Source organism: Mustela nivalis (assembly GCF_964662115.1).
Source record: "Mustela nivalis genome assembly, contig: HAP1_SCAFFOLD_770, whole genome shotgun sequence".
Taxonomy (NCBI): Eukaryota; Metazoa; Chordata; class Mammalia; order Carnivora; family Mustelidae; genus Mustela; species Mustela nivalis.
This window is the reverse complement of record NW_028135893.1, coordinates 23,550-40,112: the sequence shown is the minus strand read 5'-3', so window position 1 is coordinate 40,112 and position 16,563 is coordinate 23,550.

The following is a 16,563-nucleotide window of genomic DNA, read 5'->3' as shown; positions in this document are numbered from 1 at the left end:
GCTGTCTTTTAATTACTGCTTTGAGAAGGCTGGTATTTATTTTTACTTTTATTTCTTTTCATATTTTCTTATTTTTATTTTATTGTTTTCTTCTTTTCAAAATTTTATTTAAATTTTAGCCAGGTAGCATACCGTGCAATACTGGTTTCAGGAGTAGAATTGAGTGATTCATCACTTGGATACAACAATCACCCTGAACTCATCATATCAAGTGCCCTCCCTCCTTAATACCCATCACCCATGAAGCCCAAACCCACCCACCTCCCTCCATCAACCCTCAGTTTGAGCTCCATTTTTTAAGATTTTAATAAACATAAAATGAGGGGGAGAGAGAGAGAGAAAATCCCATGCAGGGGTGCGGGCAGGGGCGGAAGGACAAGTTAAAGCAGTCTTACTGCGGAGCAGGGAGCCACATGTGGGTATTGTTCCCAGGACCCGGAGATCAAGACCTGACCTGAAGGCTGACATTTAACCACCTGAGCCACCCAGGCGCCCCTTGTTCTCTATTTGTTAAGGGTATCTTTAAGGAAGGGTTTGCTTCCTTCTTTTTCCTTTTTCCCCCTTCCCATATAGTGTGTACAGTAAGGATGTCCAGCCGGCTCCAAGTCTGAGAGGAGTTTGAGCAGCTGCAGTTCCAGCAGGCAGGTATAAGTCTCCTGGTGTATCCATCCGCTGGGACCCTCAATACCCTGGACTGCATCCTTAAGTTCCAAACACACTCTCATATGCAGGGCTCAGTTCTTCTAGCTACCAAAGTGTGCTACTCTCTTATGTTGTGTTAGCCGAGCCACAGGAAATTTGAAACAGGTCTGTTTTTCGTGCCACCCCTCATCCAAATCAGTGCTTTTGAATCCTTGATGGACAGAGCAGAAGAATATCAGAATCATATGGAAGAAGAGAAATGAGGATTTCTAATAAGTTCTGGAAGGATATGGGGGGGGTGGGGAAGGAAACAGGGAGAGGGGAGGAGTCAAGCTTGGCAGAAGGAGTCCCACCACATCCAGGCTTTGAGGGAAATAGGAGTACTTCCATCAAGTGCCCTGTGAACACTAAGGCCACACGGATTGAACAACAGGCTTAAACATCCACCTTTATGCAACGGTGCAGGACAGGGGCTGTGGTTGGAGTGCTGTATCTGTAGGCACTCAGCTGGCTCCAGCAGCACCGAGTCAGGCCTACCTATCCATACATTTCTCTATTTCAAAATGAGGCTCCCACGTGGTCCAGCCTGGGAGGAAGATGGACATTGGGTCATTCTCAAGGAAGCTATTTCCTGAGGCCAAGCACTTGCCACTTGGGCCCCAAGGAAGACAATCCAGACTTGGAGGCAAACATCAGGGTCCTTGATCCAGCAGTTTAGGGTCTAACGAGCCCTGAGTAGGAAATGGATGCAGCATCTTCAAGGCAAGCATGCTCCTGCTGTGTTCACCGGAGTTAGGTCTGCTGGGAACGAGGCCTGGGGAAAGACCCCCATATATGCAGCTGGGCAGGCAGCAATGCTAGGGTTCTTCCATCTGAAGTCAGGGAGGTCTGAGAGGGTGGGCCCCTGGGAATGTGATATTAGGGGCAGTAGTGGCTCTAAACACAGACGTGTCTATGAGGTTGACCTCCGGTTCAGAGGCTGGCTGGGGAGCCAGAACTTAATGTGTGCTGATAAGAGGCAGGAAGTGTCAGCAGTAGTGATGCACTGGCTGGTGTGAGGATGGGCACTCCTAGGACTGGAGTGGCAGGGGAGCTCTGCCAGTTGAAAACAGGAGAATCTGTGGGGGACTCCCATTTCAGAAGTGCTGGGAACAGTAGGGAAGGCACAACTGGCATGGGCTCCAGCTGTCCCTGAGGCCTTGGGTTGCAGAAGACCTCCTCCCTCTCTCCACGAGACTGGAATCCGGGAGGAGCTTCACTGTAAATGGCGACAAAGGACTGCAGATGCTTCTGGAGCTGGCCAGTCAGGCGATGGGCTTCTCATGCAGACGCCCTGCCTGGTGAGATGGAGGGGACAGGGGCAGTGGTTTGGGGACACAGCAGGTGAGCCCTGCTTGATACTTGGGAGTCAGCAGGGTTCAGTGAGCCAGCTGGTCAGAGCTGGGGACAGTGACTGTGAAGAGGTGACCAGAAGGGGCTCTGACACAGCTGTGTGCCCTCTGAGATAGGGGACGCAGAGAGCTGCCCCTCAGTTGGAATCCAGGGTGGCCACTGGGCCCTGGTAGTCGTGCGTCTTCCTGCATCTCTCCTACTGTGTATTCCTGCTGGTGGCTAGAGGACAGCTGCAGGGGGAATGGACCTTGCTGCAGGCAGGGGGGAAAGAACTGGAGGGCTGTCCAGTGCTGTCATTGTAGAAGGCCTGTGTGTCCCGCAGAAGTGCACTGGGCATGACACGGAGTGCTGCTTCCTCCTGAGAGGCGATGTCTGAGCAGTGATTCTAAACCCACCTCAGGGGTGGTGGCAGTCTCAGAGGGTCCCTTTGTTTTGTCTTCAGGGATCTCCGGTCTTATCTCCAGGTTGGACCCACATTGTCAGTGGGAACCGGAACCAGGGTGTTTCTCCAAAGAGTCAGGCCCCCCCCCACCATCTGTATTACCTAAATTTTATGGACAATGTGGAGTTTCTTCATACCTCTACCTGCAAAAAGAGAAAAGAATCACTATGAATGTCACACCCTTGTATACACAGTTATCCAATGATTTCAGGAAACTGGAACGTATACAGGGTGGAAGGCTCCCACAAATTAAAGAGGACACCTATGGAAAAGGCTTCATCATTCCATGATAGTAGTCCATTGTGGTCAGCAAATACAACATTCTTTTTCAGGAAAGAAAAGTTTCTGTGAATGAAAAGGCTCCCTAGTATGCATGGAACTTGTGCTGTCAGTTCTATTACCATTTCTTTTTTCCCCAGCTCTCAGTTGTTAGACAAATTCACTCAACAAGGTCCTAAACAAATAAAACGTGAATAAGATTGGTACTGTACAATGTGATTCTCCTACCTGAATACAAATGAGAAACGAGAGAGAGAGAGACAAAGGGAGAGAGAAAAACAGAGAGAGAGAGAGAGAGAGAGATAGGGAGAGAAAGAGAATATGAGAGACTTCTTACACAGAAAAGCAAGATGACTTTACCCTGGGGAGAGAGGGCATGGCTTCCTCCACAGGGTCCTCTGCAAGGTGCACGAGTGGGCCCTCTGGAGGTTCTGGAAGAGACAGAGGAACAGTCAGGACATCGCTTGTGTTGCTCAGAAATTATTCAGGGTGCTTTGCTTGATGTGAACACAGAGCTACAGTGCATGCGTGTGATTGGTGAAAAACTGAGGACTGAGCTGCGGCTGGGCCCACCGACTTGGTGGATGAAAAAATGCAAAGCAGAGTAGTGGGAAAGTAGTGAGAAACACAGTCTTTCCTTTTTCAGCTAAGGGGCTCTAATCAGTGTGAAATAGTCAACATGAAGGAAGGCAAACACTAACGGCATGCCTTGTTTCCATGACATCGAGTCCTGTGATGCATCCTACCAGTGTCAATTCCCCATTCTCCACATATCGAAGGACTATTTCAACATCCATGTGCACACTCACACAGCTTCTCTCTTCATCACCTAGTCCTTTGGGTGTTTCCTGATTAATGCAGATGTCATATACGTACTATTTATGCTTCAAATCATTTCTAAGCCTATGCTCAGGAGTGGTAATTTCTTTCAGAGCTCTTTGTATCCATTCGTACAATTTACCCAGAAGTCACAGCTTTCACCAGGCTAAAAATACTTCTGGAACCACGAAGAAATAACTCCAGTTTCCCTCCTGCCTTTAGCTCTTGGTAACTCTCCTTTCTTTCCCGAGGAACTTGCCTATTCTGTATAAGGTCTGTCAGTGGAATATGACAATATAGTTCTTTCTCCGCCTACAAATTCCAGCTGTGATTCATGGTGCTAGAAACATAGGTATAAAGATTGTATATGTGCCACATAGGAATCCCTGACATAAGCATTTGTCAAAACTCATAGAATCTCAAATCACAATAAATGCACTGTAGAGTAAGTATGCACTTAGAATAAACTGAAGCATAGGGATATGGTTGCACTGGTTGTAAAAAAAAAAAAAATTCCAATCACAAGGAAGGAGTTATTCCTAGGGAAATCTTGAGGCGAAGCTTACGGAAATTTTCTATATCCTCTGTTCAGCACTTTTGTTCATCTAAACCTGTTTTGAATCCTGTCGTCAGATATCGAGTTTGGAAACAGTGATTCAGGGAGAGGTCGATATCTCCCAATATTCCAGATTCAGATAAACACTATGATTTTCGTAGAGATGATGTTCCTTTTTTTTTTTTTTTTTAATTTTCAGTGTTCCAAGATTCATTGTTCATGCACCACAACCAGGGCTCCATGCACTACTTGTCCTTCTTAATACCCATGAGCAGGCTAACCCACCCCTCCATCCTCTCCCTTCCAAAATCCTCAGGTTGTTTGTAAGAGTCCAAAGTCTCTCATGCTTTGTCTGCCCCTCCGATTTACCACAATTCACTTTTCCTTATTGTTTCCTGGAAGATTGGACCCAAATTTGAGTTCAAACTACGACCAGTTGACTTGGGTAATTTCAATTTGTACACAGGAAATTACAGAAAAATGTACCATCCTTTTTGATTTTCTTTTTGTTTTTGTTTTTTTGCAATCTCACTAGCTTATGGTACTTAAGTGAGAGAGAGAGTACTCTGGTTGAACGACAGGAGGCAATTTTCACGATACCTTCTTCCTCTTCGATTTTATCCAGGACAGTGTGGGGCCATAGGTGACTTTCCCTCCTAGATCTCCTCCCCAGGGATGGTCTTATAGCTAGGGCCAGGACAATGTCTGTCCTGGCTGTGCTCTCCTGAAAAAGGGATAACAGAGAAGAAGGCTGTTGACAACTTGGACACAGAAGGTCAGAGGCAAATTAGTCATACTTTATCCAAGGGTCAGTCCTCTGACCCCTTCTTGCTCAGCTGCCCAGCAGATACTCTTGGATCAAAGTGGGAGTTAGGAAGATGCTACAGTGTGTGTGTGTGCCCTTAAAACCCCCAGTAGACAGGTTTGATGGACCGATATATTTCTTTAGCTGACACACTAGAGAAACACCACACAGCACAGTGAGCTGCCATTTCTACTACCATTTGTTTCAGCTCTCAGCTGGTTATAGACCTTTACTCAGTATGGCCCCAAGCAAGGAAATTGCGTATTGTTACTATACATTGTGATTCCCCTACCTGAATAGGATTGAGCAACAAAAGACAGACAGACAGAGAGAGAGAGAGAGAGAGAGAGAGAGAGAGAGAATATGAGAGATTTCTTACTCAGTAAAAGAAAGATGACCTTACCCTGGGGAGAGAGGGCATGGCTTCCTCCACACTGTCCTCTGCAAGGTGCACCAGTGGGCCCTCTTGAGGTTCTGGAAGAGACAGTGGTACGGTCAGGACATCGCTTGTGTTGCTCAGGAATTATTCATGGTGCTTTGCTTGATGTGAACTCAGAGCTACAGTGCATGCGTGTGATTGGTGAACAACTGAGGACTGAGCTGCGGCTGGGCCCACCGACTTGGTGGATGAAAAAATGCAAAGCAGAGTAGTGGGAAAGTAGTGAGAAACACAGTCTTTCCTTGTTCAGCTAAGGGGCTCTAATCAGTGTGAAATAGTCAACGTGAAGTAAGGCAAACACTTACGGCATGCCTTGTTTCCATGACAGAGTCCCGTGATGCATCCTACCCAGTGTCAATTCCCCCTGCTCCACATATCGAAGGACTCTTTCAACTTCCATGTGCACACTCACACAGCTTCTCTCTTCATCACCTAGTCCTTTGGGTTTTTCCTGATTAATGGGGATGTCGTACACCTACTATTTATGCTTCAAGTCATTTGTAAGCCTATGCTCAGGAGTGGTAATTTCATTCAGAGCTCTTTGTATCCATTCCTACAATTTACCCAGAATTCACAGCTTTCACCAGGCTGAAAATACCTCTGGACCCACGAAGAAATAACTCCAGTTTCCCTCCTGCCTTTAGCTCTTGGTAACTCTCCTTTCTTTCCCGAGGAACTTGCCTATTCTGTATAAGGTCTGTCAGTGGAGTCCGACAATATAGTTCTTTCTCCACCTGCAAATTCCAGCTGTGATTATTGGTGCCAGGAACTTGGGTATAAATATTGTGTATGTGCCACATGCGGGAATCCCTGATGTATGCATTTGCCAAAACTCATAGAATCTCAAATCAAAAGAAATGCATTTTAGGGTAAATTATGGACTGAGAATGAACTAAAACATTTGGGTACGGTTGCACTGATTGCAAAAAAAATGTTCCACACCCAAGGAAGGAGTTATTCCTAGGGAAAACTGGAGGCGTAGCTTATGAAATTTTCTGTATTCTCTGTTCAGCGTTTTTGTTGATCTAAACTTGTTGTGAGTCCTCTGCACTAAAGTATAAAGTTTCAAAACAGTGATTCAGGACGAGATCGATATCTCCCAATATTCCAGAATCAAATAAGCTCTATGATTTACCTAGAGATGTTGTTCCTTTTTATTATTATTAAAAAAATTCAGTGTTCCAACATTCATTGTTTATGCACCGCACCCAGGGCTCCACGCACTCCTTGCCCTACTTAATACCCACGAGCAGGCTAACCCACGCCTCCATTCCCTCCCTTCCCAAATCCTCAGGTTTGTCTGTAAGAGTGCATAGTCTCTCGTGCTTTGTCTGCCCCTCCGATTTACCAAAATTCACGTTTCCTTATTGTTTCCTATAAGATTGAACTCAAATTTGAGCTCAATACTAGCACCAGTTGACTTGGGTAATTTCAATTTGTATACAGGGAATTACAGAAAAATGTGTCCATCCTTTTGTTTTTGTTTTTGTGTTTTTGGTGATCTCATTAGCATATGGTACTTAAGTGAGAGAGAGTGTACTCTGGATCAACTTCGGAGGCAATTTCCATGATACCTTTGCCTGGCTCTTCCGCTGGCTCTATTTTATGTCGCCACAATCGGGGACAGAATCTGGGTCCTTTGCCCTCCACTGAGCAACAAGCTGCAAAAGAGATAACAAGGGAGAGGGCTCTTGTTAACTTGCAGCAGAAGGCCAGAGGGAAATTAGTCATACTTTATCCACGGGGCAGTCCTCTGACCCCTTCTTCCTCCACTGCCCAGCAGATACTCTTGGATCAAAGTGGGAGTTAGGAAGATGCTACAGTGTGTGTGCACTTAAAACCCCCAGCAGACATGTTTTATGGACAAATATATTTCTTTAACTGAGACGTTAGAGAAATGCCACACAGCACAGTGAGCATATGTGGTTGCCTAGGTTCACGTCCCACTTCAGAGGACCATGTCCCCCAGAGAGTATGGGGACACCAGTGTACCTTAGCTTAGTTCCCTCATCTAGGATGTGGAAATGAGGCAACCACTTATTTGCTCTACGTAAAGCCATAAGGAAAGGAAAGGACTGGTGCTTGGCCATTGTTCTCTAAGTATTCAACGATTGAATCGCTAGGGAATGAGATGGACAGTTGGTAGTGGGTAAAACCCGAGACATGGAGGGGGGGGGGTGGCTCCACAGCAAGGGAGGATGGAAGCTTTGTCCTTAGTGTTTACATAGGACAGATATGTCACAGCTCATAGGGATTATGCATTATCCTCTGCTGTGATCCCACACCAGCACTGTTGACGTGGAGGCAAGCAGGGATCCTCGCCCGTGTTTTACAGTGAAGCTGCTGGAAAACCCCTCAGAATTATTGAAAACTAGGGAACTTAAAATGTAAGGAGCAGAAGAAATTTGCCCAGAGTAGCCACAGTGATGAATGATGGGTCTAGAGCAAGAATGTGTTTAGAGCAAGGGCATGGTATCCCTGGCCTTCTGAGACCCGCCTGGGGCCCTTGTGAAAATGCCCTAGACCCCTACACCATGACTCTCCTCAGTTTCTCCAAGCACCTTGCCCCACACTTTCTATGGTGTAGGGTGTAGGGTGTAGGGTGGGTTCCTCGGATGAAGCGTCTGACCAGAGAAAAATCCAAATCTTATCTCAGCCTTATGACTCTATGAATCAGCCCCCGACTCCAGAATGGTGTGACAAATTAAATCTGTGATTCTCAGCAACTTCCTTTAGATCTGGGAAAGGCCTGAGGGCCTTGGACTAAGGCCTGGGCAAGAGAAGGCCTGGCTCCCCTGGCTCAGTGTGCACCGACCTGCTCCTTCTGTCCCCCTACACATCCTGTCACAAGTCTTAGTATTGCTCATCCTCTCCAGATCACACAGTGGCAAGGAACAAGCTCCTGCCTCCTCTTAGAAGATTCCCTCTATGGGCAGAACCTGGGGATCCCACCCCTGGACTCTCTTTGAGACTTTCGGGCAAACACTCCATCAGTCAGTTGCAAAATACTCATTCCACCAGGGCAATGACACTGTCCCTTCGCATCCACAGTCCCCAGCATCCCTCAAACAGCCAATGAATGTGTCCACAGTAACCTACAAACTCCCCTAAGAATTTCCAGATTCATTCCTTATAAAATCCTCTGTGTTTAGACTGCTAATAATTGCCCTCAGATTCGGACATGTACATTGAGGAAGACTTGACTGGTAATTCTCCACTAATTCTCCGAAAGCAATGACTATTGCTGCAGGGGCAACATTCTCCTGGTCCGTTGAAGGCAGTGTGGTGTGTTTCTGTGTGTTTTCTCTGTACGAGTGTGTACAACCCTGGCATTTGGAAATAGAAGATTTTCCTAAATATCAGAAGATAGGACAAGCAGTCAGCTTGATAGAAGAATGACAAGCGTACAGTAGTACAAAAATTACAGGATACGTTTAGATAACCCCATAGACCACTGGGAGGGTGCAGAGTTAAAAAAAGTAAAGTTAAATATAACTTACTGAGAGTTACCTAGTCCCTTTGACAGAACAACCCTTAGAACATGAATATGTACATACCCGTACAACAAGAATTCAAACTTCCCATCCTGGGAGCCCCTAAAAGTCTTCCCTCTTCGCTGGCTCTCAGCACAGAGAGTGACAGTTGAAATGTAGGGGGCAGGATACTTCATCACGTCCCCACGGTGACGGGTCATTGTGAACCTTCAGAGTGATTGTGCCTCTACACAGTAGGCCCCAGGTACGGCGCTGGAGACCAGTGTCTGTCTACATCGGCATGTGTGGCCTTAGGAGGACAGATTTGTTTCACAAACTGATCCCAGGCACACACATCGTTGCTCTGCTTAACACATTCTGTGAGAGGGAATATCGCGCAAGCCAAATAGAATTGACAGAGAAAATTGAAGTGTGATTCAGGGAATAAAGTTAACATGGGGAGAAAAAAAAATGAGAAGATTCGTTCTTGGTCTAAAACGCCATCTCCACGCGTTACCCCTATTTCTGAGCTACCAGACATTTCTAGAACAAATAATGAAAATTACTCCTGGAGGAAGAAATAAGCAATAGCAGAACATTGAGTTTTAAATGTCATATTTTCTTGGTCTCAGTATATGGTTTTTGGGAGAAGATCTTTGCAAATGACAGTACAGACAAAAGGTTGATATCCAGGATCTATAAAGAACTCCTCAAACTCCACACACACAAAACAGACAAGCATATAAAAAATGGGCAGAAGAAATATGAACAGACACTTCTCCAATGAAGACATACAAATGGCTATCAGACACATGAAAAAAATGTTCATCATCACTAGCCATCAGGGAGATTCAAATTAAAACCACATTGAGATGCCCCCTTACACCAGTTAGAATGGCCAAAATTAGCAAGACAGGAAACAACATGTGTTGGAGAGGATGTGGAGAAAGGGGAGAACCCTCTTACACTGTTGGTGGGAATGCAAGTTGGTGCAGCCACTTGGGAAAACAGTGTGGACATTCCTCAAGAAGTTAAAAATAGAGCTTCCCTATGGCCCTGCCATTGCACTACTGGGTATTTACCCCAAAGGTACAGATGTAGTGAAAAGAAGGGCCATCTATATACCCCAATGTTTATAGCAGCACTGGCCACGGTCGCCAAACTGTGGAAAGAACCAAGATGCCCTTCAACAGACGAGTGGATGAGGAAGATGTGGTCCATATACACTATGGAGTATTATGCCTCCATCAGAAAGGATGATTACCCAACTTTTGTAGCAACATGGACGGGACTGGAAGAGATGATGCTGAGTGAAATCAGTCAAGCGGTTTTTGAATTATATATATTTTCTTACTCTCTGGGTGATGTATATTTTCCCCCCTGTACACAGCCAGTCTATGCTCTAGGTTAGCTCATTGTGTGAATTCCCTGAACATCTTCCCTTGTCTCTCCACAAGTGGGAGAATGGTTATTCTCTGAGTAAGGAAGACAATAGAATATGTGCTCACCAGCAGGCTGGGTGAAAACGCATAATCAGGGCATTCCTAAACATAGTTCAGATAAGCAACACTCTGGGATTCTATGCGTGCTCTGGCTCCTAATCCCAAACTTAATCACACGCATTCTGATTCTGTGGCTGTGAGAACTTGCCATGGAAGTCATGTGCCCAGCCCCCAACCAAATTACAAGTGAACATGATCCTATAAGGAGGAGAGTTTTGCCAATTTAAAGCACATTTCTCAGTGGAAAGAAAGCTAGCTTGTGGAGAGAGGGGCACCCTCTTACGCTGTTGGTGCAAACGGGAGGTGGCAGAACCACTCTGGAAAACATCATGCAGGTTCCTCATAAAGTTACAACCAGAGCTCCCCTATGACCCAGCAATCACACTACTGGGTATTTACAACAAAGATACAGATGTAGTGAAAAGAAGGGCCACATGCACTGCAATGCTCAGAGCAGCGATGTCTATGAGAGCCAAACAGTGGAAGGAGCTGAGATGCCCTTCAGGAAAAGAATGCATACAGAAGATGTGGTCCATACATACAACGAAATACTACTCAGCCATCAGAAAAGATGAATACCCAACACTTGCATGAATATGGATGGAGCTGGAGAAGATTATGTTAAATGAAGTAAGTCAAGCAGAGAAAGACAATCATCACGTGGTTTCACTTATTTGTGGAACATAAGGAATAGGATAGAGGAGGACCTTAGGAGAAGGAAGAGAAAAATGACAAGGGAGAAATTGGGGGCGTGGGGGACAAACCATGAGAGACTATGGACTGTGGGAAATAATCTGTTGAATTTAGAGGGGAGGAAGTGGGTGTCTGGGTGAGCCTGGTGATGGTTATGAGGAAGAGCACATATTTCATGGAACGCTGGGTGTTTACACAAACAATGAGTCATGGAACACTATATCAAAAACTAATGATGTGTTGTAGGGTGAATAAGGAAAAATATAATGACTTAGGTTTTCTTAAACTGAAAAAAATTCGTGGTAGGGTGAAAGGGTTGAAAGAACCACTGACTTTGATGTTACATTGGAGTAAATGTAATCGACACCCCTAAACGCTCCCCCCCCCCCAGTGGAAGCAATAGGAAAGACAGGGCAACAAGGTTTTAAAATTTCCACATGCATATTGCAGTTCAAAACATTGCCACTTGCAGATTTACCACTCCCAAATCTGTGATACATGACATATCTCTCTGGAAAGAGCCAAGGCAAGTCAACGTAGGTTGGCCTCTACCTCCATCACTATGTGGTGCCTGAAGAGCACACAGGTTTAGCAGGCCTTAGAGAATGATGACAAGGTCTTGAAACTCAGCATCTACCTTAGATGTTGCTCCATCAAGGGATCTCCTCCTCCACTCATACATTAAGGTACACGACTGGGAAACCCACTGGGAAACCCCTAGAGACTTCTGCACTTTTTCCATAAAACACTGCAGGTGCTTGTCTCTACTAATGAATTTGTGAACAGGGTGTCTGGAGGTCATTTTCCCCTTTAGCCTTGGAGCTTAGTGGTGGACGAGGTCAAACTTATTTGGTTCCTTCCAGCTCTTTGCACACCTGAAGGGTGACGGGTCATACTGAAGAAGCATAACACCATCTCCAGGCACAAGTATCTTCCTTCTCTCGAATCTAAATTCATAAATTTATAAATTCATAAATTTCTCACAGAGAAATGCTTTCTTCTTAAAGTGGGCATCATAGTGGAACTAGCAACAAACATGATTCAATGGAAGAGAACACATGTAGACTCTTCCTACATTCTAATTGACTTGGGTTTCTATGTATTTGGCCACAGGAATCTCAGAATTTTGGATTCGTGGATGCAGCTGCAGGTCTGGCTGGGGATGCTGAGTAGTTTATGTCACAAGGACCCATCTCCATTCTCATTTGGGAGAGCGGGGAAGGGAGCACACTGGGGTAACTTTCCCTCTCAGTCTCTGACATTTGCATTTATCCGACAGGGTACAGCGACACCCTGAAGGGTCTGATCATGATAATAATGTGGACTGAGCAGCTACCGCCACATCCCTGCTGAACAAAGGAAGGCAAAGGAAAGCAGCAGGTAAGTAATAGAAACATAATCTTGCAATTTTTACTTGAGGAAATCTAATCAATGAGAAATAGTCCATCTAAAAAGGGGCAAATTCCAGAATTCCTGCTGGTTTTAATGGCAGAGTCACATGGCCTCCTGCCTGCTCGAGGTCCCACTAAATAGCAACTATGTGTTTCACTTTTCTAAGCCTTTTCCAAAGACCATGAAGCACACAAACAGAAGTAAAAAATAGTCAGCCATGAAGGAAATCCACAGCCCAGTCTGGGTTACCTGTCCTTTCATACCCGCAGGACATCCCTCATCAAAAACACAGATAAGGGTTGGCGAGGATGTGAAGGAATTGGAGCCCTCATGCACTGCTGACAGGGATGGAAAAGGGTACAGTAATTTGGGAAAGAGTCTTGCAGGAATTCAAATAGTACAACCCAGGTACCACATGACCCAACAGCTCCCCTCCTAGGGATATACCTGTAAAAACAGAAAGCATATGGCCGCCCAAAATCTTATGCATGAATGTTCCTAGCGGCATTATTCACAAACATCCCAAAGTGAAATCAACCCAAATGTTCTTCTACTGAGGAACAAACTGTACAGTACTTATACAGTGGAACGCTAAATAGCCCCAAACAAAAGTCACGACGAACCCATTCATGCTACAACATTGATGGACCTTGAAAACATTTGCTAAGTAAAGAAGGCAGGCACAAAGGGTCCCACAATGCATTATTCCTTTTATACCAAAGGGCCACAAAGAAGGAAATTCCTGGAAAAGCAAAGTACATTCCTGTTTCCCTGGGCCTTAGAGGTTAGGGGAAATGAGGATTCTCTGCAAAGCAGTAAGGGATTTCTTGTGCAGGGATAATGTACAACCTGTGGAGCGCATTGTCATGCTGTTGCACAATTCTGTGAACATGCTAATAAAAACCTTACAAACAACAAACATGAAACTGCACACTTTAAACAGTGACCTACATTGTCTGTCAACTTTCAGGAAAGCTGTGACAGTGATTAAGTGTGCCTCATCGTAACAGAAAGCAAACCCCAGTATGCAGTATCGGATGTTGTACCCTCACATTGAGGCCTCTGATCTATGGCAAATGAACAACCAGATCAATGCTATTAGTGAGCATTCTAAATACAAGACCCATTGAGATAATCAGGAAGAATTCCATGTTTCAATTTCAAAGAAAAAAAAAAGAGCCTCTAAATTGAAAAACTTATTCATCTTTTCAGAAGAGAATCATCATAACTCAGGCAGAGGGAATCTCAGGTAACCAAATAGACAAAGAAAACCAAACCAAACCAAACCAAACCAAACCACCACCACCACCACCAACAACAACAACAGCAATAGTAACAACAACACAAATGGGCCGGTCTGGTAGTAGTTCAGGCCTTTCCCTATGTATGCTGGGAAGTTCCAAATTCCACCTCCATGCTGTGGAAAATACTTAGTGCCTGGGTGAACAGCTGTTCCAGGAAGGCAGCTCAAGGGTTCTCCCAAACCAGAGTTAGTAGGTATGGTGAGGATTCCTTCAGCTCTGTTTCCCTGAGCTGGGACAGTTACACCTGCTCAAGAACATCAAATTGGACCCAGCTCACTCTCTTCCCAGACCCTATTCCTCATCCTGTCCAAGGCCTCACTTTGCCTCCCCTGGGAATCAGTGCCTAGGACTTCTGCTTCTCCTCTGCTCCAGAACCTTCCGTGGCTCACCAGTGGCCATCAGGTACCCAACTATTCACTCCGTATATATGTGGAATGCCTCTTATGCCTGGCTCTGGTGTGTGGCCGTGCACGAGACACATAGGGTCTCTGTCCACATCAGGCTTATGGTCTAGGGAGAGGAGAAATCCCCAGAACAAGGCAACATCTGAAAAAAGGCTTGGAAGGAATTGAAAGGGAAGTTTCTCTGGGGAGAGGACATCTGAGCTGAAACTTGAACAGCAAGAAGAAAGCAGCCACAGGAAAAATCTGAGGGCAGAATGCAAGGCCCTCACTCCTTAGCTTGCAAGTGACCTTGAAGCTCCTCGGCTGCTGTGACCCCTTCAGGGATCCACAGACTAGCCTCCCTGGGCCCCTGAACTGGCCCTAAGTCCCCACCTCTGGGCTTTTGGCCCCTAGATCCCCACACCAGACTTGGGTTATCTTCACCTCTCTTTTCTGCCTCGTCCAACCTCACTCATTTTGGGGGACTCCTCCTCTAGGAAGCCCACTGAGGTTGGTTTCATGAACTCTGACAGCTCCCAGCATCGGCATCACCCCAGAGCTGCCTGGAACAGCAATCATGGCCATCATGCCTGTTGCAGTGGTGTGGCTTCTAGACCCCTCTCACTTGTGACGTCACAGAGCCTTTCTTATCCCAGGCTAAGAACTCTCCCTCCTTTAGTTCTCCCAGGGGCCCAACCAGGTAGGCACAGGGAGAGGAAAGCCACTTGCCTTCCTTCCATCTGCCTTCAGGGAGTAAGAGCTGCTAGGGCAGGAGGGAGCCTGGGAGCTGTGACCTCAGCCCTAAGGAGCGATGTGACCACAGAAACAGAAAAGAATGAATAACTGAGAACCTGGAGGGGTGTGCTGGCCCCAGAAAGGCGCTTCCGGCATGGGACTGAATAGGCAGGACCTCACACTTTACTCCAGGACACCATCCTGGGGTGGGCCAGGTGAGCAGCTCTGCATGAGTGACTCACTGCCGCAGCCTGGGCGGCTCTGACACACAGGATGTGGCAGGAGGCCAGAGAGGTGGAGGAGGGTGGGGTACCTGAAGACAGCAGGAAGGGCCAGCAAGCCGGTCTCCTTCCTCTGCCAGGGGGGCTGCTTCCCTGCCGGTGTGCGGGCTACCCCCAACATCACTTGCCAGACACACTCCCTCGAACGTGACACACATTTGCACAATCTGTCATCCCACCCAACCTGGGCAGAGGACTAAATATGTGCCAGGCTCTGGGGTAAGAGCTCTCCACCTCAGCCCCAAGGACACTCTGGCCAGCTCTGCTTACTTGCCGTGAAGGAAGGAGTGACAGAGCCAGAGTGGGAACCCAGGGGGCTGCGGCAGCACGTGGCGAGCCAAGAAGGCCAGTTGGAGAGCCAGACGTGCTGGGTTCGGATTCTGACTTGGCTCCTTAGCTGTGGGAACCTCTGCATGTTACTTCACGGCTCTGTGCCTCCATGTCTTCACCTGTGAAACAGGGACAAGGACAAGGCCATTCACAGGGACACCTTAAGGACTAAGTGAGCTGATAAACATCGGGAGCCAGAAGGCAGCCCGTTCCACGGACTTGCTCTTGCAGAACAAGACTTGGGCCATGTCATCACCTGTCCCCCCAAATGAGCAGCTTGAGGCCCACACTCGGCTGCGAGATGGAGGTGTCTGAGCCTCTGGCGATTTTTCTTTTCATCTTTTCTGTAGCTTTTAAGAGTCTGCTGGTGACTACCCATTCTCAATGCCAACACTTAAAAAGGAAGCAATTACACGTCAAGTCTGAGTCCGGCCACGGAGGGCTGGCATTCCTGCAGGGCCCCAGCAGGTGGGAACCAAGGTGGAGTCTGGTAAAAGGGGCCTGGGTTCCCTGGTTCACCATCTCTTATGCATGGTCTCCTTCACTCTCATTACTCCTGCTCCTGCCTGGCCCCTGTGGACTATGGTGGTGCTCACACATGTCCTGTCTCCACAGTGATCTGTCCCCCACCCAGGTGGCATGGAGCCCCACTCCCTGTCTGCCCTGGTTTTCAGGCACTTCCCTATGGAGCTCCAACCAGTCCCCAGAGACTTTCCTCTCCCAGCACCTCCGGGGCCTGGGAGCTCCAGGGGGGGTTCTGAGTACCTTGGCCTTCACAGGCACTCCCAGAACCTGGTCCCAACCTCAGGCCTCTGTCCTGGAAGACTGCCTACACCAGGCAGTGGGTGCCCCGAGTCACCTGGTCAAGATACCTGTGCTCGAATACTTCTTGGGACGGGGAGCTCACTTTCTTGATATCTCAATCTGTTTCTCCATGGCCCTGGCTTGTCCTAACACTGGCAGGACCTGCCTCTCTGTGACCTCAGTCCCCATGGGCCCTCAATCCATATTCTGGGCCTGCAGACCCTTGTACTCCCTTGCCTTGGGACAACCAGCTCCTCATGGGACAGGGTGTCCAGCCCCCTTTCTATTCCAG